General features: G+C 36.8%; 1 pseudogene; it reads left to right on the forward strand.

Annotated features, from left to right (window-relative positions):
• Positions 1 to 1,096: 1,096 nt before the first annotated feature.
• Positions 1,097 to 2,486, forward strand: LOC102476317 (L-lactate dehydrogenase B chain pseudogene; annotated as a pseudogene).
• Positions 2,487 to 11,395: the final 8,909 nt, after the last annotated feature.

Below are 11,395 nucleotides of genomic sequence, written 5' to 3' on the forward strand. Positions count from 1 at the left end.
TTCTAAGTACTCAGAGGGATGGAAGACCATGTCAGCTAAAGAGAAAGGGAAATTTGAAGTTATGGCAAAGGCAGACAAGGTTTATCATGAAAGAAAAATGGAAAACTTGTCCCTCCTAACAGGGAAACTAAAAATAATTTCAAGGATCCCAAAGGACCCAAGAGGCTTTCTTCAGCTTTTATTTTTCTCCTTCCCTGTTCTGAGTGTCACCAGAAAATCAAAAGAGAACATCCTGGCCTGGCCTATCCATTGGTGATAGGGCAAAGAAACTGGGAAAGATGTGAAATAACACTGCAGTAGGTGACAAGCCGCCTTATGAAAAGAAGGCTGCTAAGGTAAAGGAAAAATACGAAAAGTATCTTGCTGCATATCAAGATAAAGGAAAGACTCATGTCGCAAAATAGGGAGTTGTGAAGACTGAGAAGAGCAAAGAAAAAGAAGGAAGGAAAGATAGATTTAAAAAAGTAGAGAAGGAAGAGGAGGAAAATGAAAAGGCTCAAAATGAAGAAGAAGATGATGCATAAGCTATTTCTAGTGCAGGTGTTTTTCCTTCTCTATAACGTATTTAAGCCCCCTGGACACCCCACTCCTTTAATACAAAAATGTATACCAAAAAAAGAAAGAAAGTCAATTTGAAAGGATAGAACTTATTTTAATCTTATTTACAAAAAAAAAAGTAAGAAAAACTATAATTAGTTATTTGAAAAGTGACTAGGTAGTTGATGATATTAAAGAATTAGTAACATATTTGGTATAATAATATCTGTTGTATTCATAAATAGGAATTCACCTTTTAAAGATTAGTACTGAAGTACTTAAGGAAGAAGAGGTGCCATAGTTGGGAATATGCTCCAGTGGAGGCTGAGTGATATGTAAAATAAGACTGCCCAGAAACTGGTAATTTTTGGAAACTGGCTGTGGATGCATAGAATTTCATTACCTTATTCCCTCTACTTTACCATGTGCTTTAAATTTCCTATAATAAAATTAAAATAAAGAGAATTATTTGCCAGATATAAGTGCATATGGCATCTGTATGACAAAGCAAGTTTAACAAAATGGTAATAACAGCTATCTCTGAATGGTAGGACTGTGCACAAATTTATTCCTTTTAATTCTAAGGTTGTTTTCTTAATAAATGAGTGACATTTGCACGGAAATTGGAAAGTCATTTTAAGAATCATTTTTTCCATGAGAAGCTTTCAATGCTGACCATATTTTACTGTTTAACAACTGGAAATCTAGATTGTCCTCTTCGTGCGACTATTCCAACCATCTTGAGAGCTTTCTCTGCCCTGTGCACAATGGCAACCCTTAAGGATAAATTCATTGCACCAGTTAGAGAAGAAGAGGCAACAGTCCCCAACAATAAGATCACTGTAGTGGGTGCTGGACAAGTTGGTATGTCATGTGCAACCAGCATTCTGGGACAGTCTCTGGCTGATGAACTTGCCTTGGTGGATGTTTAGGAAGATAAGCTAAAAGGAGAAATGATGGATCTATAAAGCATCAGAGCTTATTTCTTCAGACACCAAAAATTGTGGTAGATGAAGATGACTTTATGACCACCAAATTCCAAGATTGTGGTGGTGACTTCTGGAGTCTGTCTAGGAAAGGGAGAATTGTCTCAACCTGGTGCAAAGAAACATTGGTCCTCAAATTCATTATTTCCCAGATTGTCAAAGACAGCCCTGATTGCATCATAATTGTGGATTCCAATCCAGTGGACATTCTCACTTACGTTACCTGGAAACTAAGTGGCTTGCCCAAGCTCCGTGTGACTGAAAGTGGGTGTAATCTGGATTCTCCTAGATTTCGCTATCTCATGGCTGAAAAACTGCTGCCATGGACGGATTTTGAGAAGACAAAATCCGTGGAGTAGAGTGAATGTGGCAGGTGTTTCTCTCCAGAAATGAGAACAGACGACGACAGTGAAAATGGGAAGGAAGTACATAAGATGGTGGTTAAAATGCCTATGAAGTCATCAAGCTAAAAGGATACACCAACTAGGCAACTGGATTCAGTGTGGGTGATCTCAGTGAATCCATGTTGAAAAATCTGTCCAGGATTCATCCAGTGTCAACTGTGGTGAAGGGGATGTACGGTATTGAGAATGAAGACTTCTTGAGCCTTCCATGTATCCTCAATGCTCAGGGATTGACCAGTGTTAGCAATTAGAAGCTGGAGAATGACAAGGTTGCACAGCTCATGAAGAGTGCAGATACGCTATGGGACATCCAGAAGGACCTGAGAGACCTGTGACTACTGAGGCCTAGGCTATAGAAATTTAAAAATGACAATGTGATTAACCATGAGACTCTACTTTCCATCTAGGTATTTGGATCACAGTTTGCTTTTCTTAATATGTGAATGTGGGCCCAGAGAATCAAAGCTTATGCTTGGTATAATGCTTACAATATGAGCCTTTGAACAAATAAAATTAACTCTTATAGTGTGACAAAACAAACAAACAAACAAAAAACCTGGGAATCTAATAATGCAAAATCTTAGGACTTGCCAAATATCGGTGGTAGGGACACAGGTATTTATTAAATAATTTTCCTTAATTTTAAAATAACATTTTATAATACAGTATTATAAAAGTTGAAAATGAAATGTCCTCTTATCCTTCTCTGTTAGGATATGTGAAATATTCTTTCTCCAAACTATATTCGGCAAGCAAAGTATCACTCAATATAAGTAAATTTTACTTTAACCATAAATTTAAGAAAGATTTCTGCAACCATTTTCAAAGACTTCTAGAAGAGATTCTAGGAATCTGTTCCATATACATGCCCATTTATGTTAGTCAATCTATGTATTTCAACATTTTGATGGCTTGTAATTCATTGCATCAAAGGCATTTTACTGCTTTTCAATTATTAGGAAATAGTCTTAATCATTCTGCTAAAAGTATTTCAAAGAAACTAATAGCTTGTCTTCTCACCCTGAAGCTTTTTAACCTGATGTAGTCCCACTTCTCTAATTTTGGAGTGATTGCCTGTGCTTTGGTGGTGCGGGGGGAGGGGGGGTCTTGTTTAAGAAGTCTTTGCCTACTTCAGGTCTCCAAGAGTTTTCCTTGTGTTTGTCACCAGTAGTTTTATATTTTAAGGTTTTATGTTTAGGTCATTGATTAATTTTGAGTTGATTTCTGTTAATGGTGAGAGACAGGGCTACATTTTCATTTTTCTGTAGTGGATATCCCATTTATCCAGCATCATTTTCTGAACACATCTTCTTTCCCTCACTGAAGTATCTTTTGCCCTTTTTCAAAAATCAGTTGGCTCTAAGTTTTTAGGTTTATTTCTTGGTTTTCATTTCTGTTCCATTGGTTTACCTGCCTGTTTTTGGACCAATATCATGCTATTTTGATTATCACAACTTTGTAACATATTTTGAGGTCAGGAAGTGAGATGCTTCCTACTATATTCTTTTTGTCCAGTATTGCTTTGCCATTGTGGAGCATTTTATGATTTCAAACACATTTTATTATTTTTTTCTATTTCTGTGAGGAATATCACTAGTAGTTTGACTGAAACTGCATTGAGCTTATAGATTAATTTGGGTAGGATTGACATTTTGATAACATTATTCTTTCATTCTAAGAACATGGGATGTCTTTCTACTTTTTTGTATCATTTTCAATTTCTTTTTTAAAGTTTTGCATAGTTTCCTTATAGAGGTCTTTCATGTCTTTGATTATGTACATATTTTATAATTTTGGGGGTGTGCATGAGATTGCTTTCTTCTATCCTCTCTTAAAAAATCATTTTTCCACCCTAAAATTCCCCTGATTGCCTCTAGTCACTCCTTCTTCCAAAATTCCTGGCAACTGCTGGTATTTTTTCTGTCTCCAGTTTTGTCCTTTCCAGAAAGTCATACTGTGGAATCATATAGCATATAACCTTTACACATTGGTTCTTTTCACTTAGTAATGTGCATGTAAGGTTCCTCCAGGTATGTTCATGGTTTGATAACTCATTTCTTTTTAGCAATCAATATTATTCCATTGCACACATGTATGTTTATTCATCTATTCACCTATGAATGGCATGTTGGTTGCCTCCAGTTTTGGGTAATTATGAACAGAACTATTATAAACCTCCATGTGCAGGTTTCTGTATGGACATAAACATTCCTCTCATTTGGGTAAATACCAAGGAATGCAATTTTTCTGAATCATATGGAAAAATGTGTTTAGTAAGAAACTGCCAAACTATCTTCCAAATATAGCCATATAGTGTTCTAATATTAAAAATTAGCAACTAAGTGAAAATCACACCAACCCATTTTACTTTGGAAAATACCTTAGGCAGGCAGCATGTTGAGACTGATATTTTATAATTCAAAAACCACTGAACTTGGTGCTGATCTGTGGCACAGTGGTTAGGACAGCAAGATCCCACGTGGCTGGCCCCATGGTTTGAGTTCTAGGCCCAATGGCTTGAGAAACATATGAGGCACAAGTGCGTGTGCCCCGAATTCCAAAATGATGAAGAAATGGAGAAGGGATTATGGTATGACCATTCCCTCTGGAGGGTTGCTTTCTCTTCTCCCTCTCTCTGTTCCTCTTTGATTTGCACATGTACCAGCTAGAAACAAACAAACAAACAAACAAAAACAATAAGCTCTAAATCCTGTGAGGTTAGAAAGCTTTCTAGTGTTCACTATATTTCCAATGATATCCCCAGCCTCTAGAACAGGGTTGGTACACAGTAAATTCTCATTAAATGTTCGTTGACTGAATAAATAGTCCAAATGGAAAAAAAAAGTCTCTCCTTTAGTTTTGTATTAGAGTTCTTTGTGTAGTTAAACAGTGAAGTGAAGACTCATCTTTAGAGAATGTTGTGTGAAAAATAAGCATTTTTAAACAATAGAATCTCACGCAAAGTCTTTGCCCCATAAAAAGTGTGAAGGCCTTGGACAGAGAGAGGCAAAATGGGCTCTACACTTTCTTCTTACTCTGGAGCATGTGCTCATTGTGTGGAACAGGACAGAATCCTTTACACTATTTAAATAGTTGTCTCTCTAGTTGCCATGCACGTACAGTTGAATTTACATAAATTAAATGCACATAAGCTGAGACTCGACTATAATTGCAAAACCACTGCATTAGAAATAAGCTTCCACTGAAATCACATTAGAAACCAGAAAGATTAAATTAGACTTAGAAACATATTTAGCCCCATCAAGAGGTAGATTACAGAAAGTTTATGAAACAGCACAGATACACATAGCGGGCCACACAGCACCTAATGGAACACCTTTACCCCCTCGACAAGGAGAGGGAAGCTGCTGACAAACTTCAAGGAATGGACTATGTACCATCCAAACCTTTAGTCTCCAGTTCTGCAGACAAGTGGCTGTGAAAACAAGCCATTCACCTATTCATCTGCTCTTAGTTTCCTAACTGTAAAAGAGGCATAATAATACTTTCTGTATATGGTTATTGAAAGCAGAGTGACTCTATATGGCATGTCTAGCCTTTTTCTCACTTGCCAAACAAAAGAAAACCAACATAACCATTCTCTAAGCCTAAGTAAGAAATATTAGAATTTATTCCTATCTTGTTACTGGTGTGTTGATCTTAAGCTATCCCCAAACCTTATGCTTCCCATCCACAACACAAGCTAAGATACTATTTAATATTTATTAAGAATCCACAGGGCCCTATGAATTACATAAATATGCCTTAGATGGCTGGCCATTATTTTTCCCTCTCCCTTCTTACCAGGAAAATGTGAAGCTAAATTAGTCACTTATCATAAAGTTCTCTGAAAACATTAAAGTCTAAAGAAATGCTTGATAATTGTTCTTAGCCATCTGGCACCAAGTGAGGCTCATGAACTTACATGAACCATTTGGTAAAAATCCAAAAACGTCTTTCTTAATTTTACATCTCACTTACTGAAAGTTCCAAGTTGAGAAATTTCTGAGGAGAAATAGCTTATAAAAAGAAAAACAAATGGATAAAACTTTGAACTTGTCCACATTCACAAAGAAAGGCTTACAAAACATCAACCTTAACCATGCAGTTTTCATTAGTGAGCCTAAAGTGGCAACATCACACCCCTTACCTCTCCAATGTATATGCACACAAACACAGAATCATACATAATACCCATTATAAAGAATAAATCATGCTTGCTTTTCTAAGTCTTTTCACATGATTAATAAGGCATCATCTTGGTGAGATACAAGCCAAAATGCCACTAAGAGGGCCAGTAGTGATGTGGCGGTTGGGGTAGTTGGATCCAACATGGCTTACTATGCGGTTCAAGTTTTGTATTTTGTAGCTTGAAAAACATGCTAAACGTGTGTGTACGCATGCCAAAAATTTCAAGAGGAGAATGGAGGAAAAGGAGAAGGTGGTGTTGTCATCCCCTTAGGGGTTGACTTCTTAATTTCCTTCATTCTCTGTGTCTTTCTCTCAGCAAGCCCAGTCACCCTATAGCAAAAATAAATTTAAGAAAAGAGGAAGAAGAAAAGATAAGAAAAAAAAGCCACTAAGCTCGTCAATGCCTTTTACATGAAGCATAGCACTAGATCTACTATGGATCTCTCTTCTTTCCTAGACTGACCTGGTAGAAGCAGATCGGATCTAAACTTGCCTGGGTTATTACAATAGCCTCCCAATCTTTAATTAATGCATCTTTGGCTGTTCTCAACCCATTGCCTACTCTATAGCTGGAAAGAACTTTTAAAAATAAACCATTCCTACTTCTCTGTCTGAACGTTTCAAAGGCTACTCTTAGAATAAAATAATCAATTCTTTGTATTTCCCTTTATTTTTTCTTCACAACAGGGTCTCACACTACAATTCTCCCTCAGCTTTTCCTACACTGTCAGGACCACTTGTACATGTGCAAAGTGCACAAGCAGGTAAACCAGGAAACTGAACTCCATCCTTCAATATAGCCTCCAGCATTAGAGGGTGTCGCATTACTGCTGTGCCACAATAGCTGGATCAAAATCCCCAATTATTAACAGTGCTCAGAAGATTCTCTGAGATCCAACCTCTTCTACTTCAGCAGCAGCCATCTTGTACCACATCCTCTATCTACTCAGTGAGCACCAGCCATGCTGGCCACCATTTCTATTACCATCAGGTGCCATGCCATGTCTGGCCTCAGCATCTTGAGCATCTCAGAAATAGAAGAGATAATTTTTGCCCTACACGTTCTCAAAAACAAATATGAAACCAGATTTGGGGTGATTTGTAAATTACTCTCCCCACCTTTTATAAGAATTTTATGAGAAGATTGAATGCAATGTTTTAGAGATATCCCAGAGCTTATTCATAGTACTTTCCTTCTTTTATTAGTATAAATATATCTAATTTGCTAAAAATATTTTCTAATAGATCTTTCACATCTAAGTGTTCCCAATTTTTCCTTGCCACCCCAAATCTCAGAAACCTCACATATTTACCCTCACAATTTATAAAAGCTAGCAACCTGGATGCTAAACTCACTCCTCAAGCAGAATGGGAATCAACTGAGCCACTCTCTTGGAGTAGTTAGAAGAACATTACTTATCTTTCAATGATTTTATGACAAGCTCCAGCTTCTGAAAATTACTGGATATTACTCTAAAAATAAAACATTACAGATAATTACCCCTCAGAATGGAACAAATCATTATATTAATTTGAAAAGTTATCTTGGATATGGGGGAGAGAGCACTCACTTGAAAAAAAAATCCAATATACATGAAAAAGCTCATTTCTGAGAGGAAATATGAGAACAAAAAAATTGTTTCATGTTTTCTGAAATTCATTTTGCTAATGCTAATAACCAATCCAATGCAGTGATATCCTTGAGCCCTGGAAAAGAATTATTGAAAGTATGTCACAGGAGAAGATGGGAAGAACATTATAAATGAGTGGAAAAGTATCTTTTTAATTTTGAAAGAAGATACTAGCTGATAATATTGGGAGTTAGGGACTCAGTATAATAAGGTATAATAGGACCATTATAATCCCAAGAAAAGAAATATAAAACATTAGAGGTCAGCAAAATAGAATTAGGGAAATCATTAGTTAATAGTAAAAATAAAACCTAAATCATATCCATATGTATTGATTCATTTCTTTCCTAACAGATATATCTAAAATACACACCTGAGGAAAAATAAGTAATACGTCCAAGATAGCAGTGTTGTGATTTGAGGTCGGGGTGACTTGGAGCTAGAGTCTACAGTCATAACCATGGAGCTGTGCCTTTTCTCATGTCTTAGAGAAAGTTAGCACAAAGAGATGTTGACTATGACACTTTGCCACTGGGCCTTGAACCAGAGGTGAGCTTGTAGTTCCTGATAATGCAGCAACAGAAACTCAGAATACTGTCTAAATGAAAAGAATAGTTTCCAGAATTTTTTTTTTTGACTCTCCCTAAATGGTGTAAGATTTCCCAATTCCTAATCCAAAGTTGTCCTAAGGAGACACAACTCCTCATTTTGAAATAGATATGCAGTACCTTTGAAATACTTGTTATGTTGATGATCAGTTAGAAACTAGTTTGTGAATGGTTTGGTAGAGTAAGTTTAAGACCCTGTGGGATCACAAATGAAAGGACCACTCACACCTGGGGCATCTGAGAGAGGCAGCCTCCATGAGACAAAGGCCAAAAGAAGTCTGGCTAGATGCAAGAAGAAGAAGGGAAGAGATGTAAAGGCCATTCCAGGCAGAAGATGCTACAGATAGAAATGCCTGAAAAACAGAACCCTGAGCTGTCAAGGAACCTGAAGAAGTCCTATATGAAAAGATGAGTTACACATTTGAGGATGGAACATGCTAGCCAATCACAAGCAATGAATAACTAAATTGGGATGAGGTCACATGGAGATGTGCAGGCAACATTAAGGGGTTTAAACACATTAAGCCATGGTCAGAGTTGAAGAAAGGGCAAGCCTTCTATCATTAATTCCTTTCTTCCACTCCTCCCTATCCATTCCCCTTCTCCAGTATATCACCCATGCCATAAGGAAATCAAAGAGGCAAGTTAAAACGTACAACTGAAATCTGCAAAGGAGCAGAAAGGAAAAGCATAAAATCAGCAGAACTGAAAGTAAAAAGAGAACAAAAATGGTCCAAAGGAAGGGTTTTGCTTCTCAAGATGCCAAACAACTACAGGGCAACTCAGAATGAGGAGATCAAAAGACCTGGTAGTGTTGAAATGAGTCAGCAAGAACAACTTTTTAAGTTTCCAGGGATTTTTTTGAACCAGTTGTGAAATCTTTGGTAATTTGAAAGCAGGCATATTAGAAACATTTATGTGATGAACATTGGCAAACGCTATAAAACATGGCTTTTCCTTTTGGAGAGGTGGTTTACCAGCACATCACTATCGATACTCACTGAGGACTGGTTCTTATTGTTAGAGAAAAATAAATAATAGAAAGTACCACTTTTGAAATGTCCCATTACCCTATGGACTCTGTATATTAGAAAACAGTAGAAACCTGAAGTAATAAACCATTGTCTATTTCCCTAGTACCCCATATTGGCTTAGCCCACTCAAGTATAAAAAGGAAAACAGATTTTCCAGAGATTTTCTGACTTGCCCAAACACTGAACTTGACCAACCCTCTTATCTATGAATACAGCTCCACAAGATTTATGAAACAAAAGTAATATAGTTGCTTACAAAAGGCAGTATGACTTCTTAAAAATTTCATCTGTAGAGATTAACTCTGCCAAAGACAATATCATAGACCTCAATGGCCTTAAAGTCAATACATTAGAAGTTTTATATGGCTATTTCAAATAAATAAAAGTAAGGACAAGCCATAAAGATTCCATATAGTATTTGAAAAATAAATACCTGGTAAATGTCATTACTATCTAATATTTACAGCAGATCACACTTTTTAATTTAATGTTAACACTTTCTATATGTACCAGGTATCTAATCTCATAGCAAAATCTACTTTGTTACAACTGTTATCCTCACTTTAAAGTTGAGAAAAGTCAGGCTTATAAGTTACATAGTAGGCCCAAGAGTTGCCAGCCACTGATTCTATAGCAAAAGCCATTCAGTCTTATATGCATCTGTTTGGTAAGATATTAAATGCCCTTAGATAATGCTATGGAATACAAACAGTAAAAAGACATTTAAAGTAAAATAGTAAAATGTTACATTTTGGAAATCAGGCAGTAATAATATTTATTAGAAGGTATTCTTCCTGGTTTATTCCTGCTTTTCTGTCATATTAATTGGAAGGACTCAGGATCAGAAAGAATTAATTTACTGCAACAGAAACTCTAAGTAGCCTATGGTATACCATCTCACCAAATTAAACAGTGCTCTCCATTTTTTTCTTTTCCGTTTCTTTCTTTTTTTCTCTCTGCTAGCAGGAGAGAGATTGAGACAGCGAGAAAGAAAGTAAAAAATACCCCCACACACACACAGGAAGAATAGCCACACTACAGTCCCTTCTCTTCCATTTACTGCAACAGAAACTCTAAGTAGCCTATGGTATACCATCTCACCAAATTAAACAGTGCTCTCCATTTTTTTCTTTTCCGTTTCTTTCTTTTTTTCTCTCTGCTAGCAGGAGAGAGATTGAGACAGCGAGAAAGAAAGTAAAAAATACCCCCACACACACACAGGAAGAATAGCCACACTACAGTCCCTTCTCTTCCATTCTCCTCCTGGGAGACAGCGAGAAAGAAAGTGATAAATACCCCCCCACACACACAGGAAGAATAGCCACACTGCAGTCCCTTCTCTTCCATTCTCCTCCTGGGATCTTAGGCACATCCACACGTGTACCTGGCATGATTTCTCAAGCCACCATGTCCGAGACTTGAACAGCAGTTGGCTGTGTGGTAGTCCGATGCCTTAACGACCACACTATATAAAATCGATGGACTGGTACTCATGTTATGGTAAACAACTGAAGCTGCTAGACAGCTCTCTTGTATCTCACACATTTCTATCCCCATCAGTCCAGTTGTAAGGCAACAAGAGTCAACTCTGTTTGTACTCAAACTTGTTTCATTTATTCCTGTTTGTAAAATCACACGTTTCTGCAACATTTATTGTAAACACTGTGTAAATCAATAAAATGTGTGGGGGAAAAAAAACCCAGAATTGTTCCCATGCAGAGTAAGTTGAAAAACAGTGGCAGAAATACAACACAGAATGGCAGAAAATGTTAACCTGCTTGAAAAATACACCCATAAAGTGCAGTAGGACTTAAGAGCAGGAAAAGCAGAGAAGAAAGATCTACTTTCAGTTGCTTTAAAGGATGCATGGGAAGATAAAGAGAGAGTTTTGTGGAAAATGTTTTCGGTTTAACTTTGAAGAGTAACTAGCATTTCAAAAAGTGGAACTGAGACAAATCTAAGGTAATATAATCAAGTCTGGTCCATAGGTAGGATCTAATTTAG

This window comes from Tupaia chinensis, unplaced genomic scaffold, assembly GCF_000334495.1.
Source record: "Tupaia chinensis unplaced genomic scaffold, TupChi_1.0 Scaffold143796_1, whole genome shotgun sequence".
NCBI lineage: Eukaryota > Metazoa > Chordata > Mammalia > Scandentia > Tupaiidae > Tupaia > Tupaia belangeri.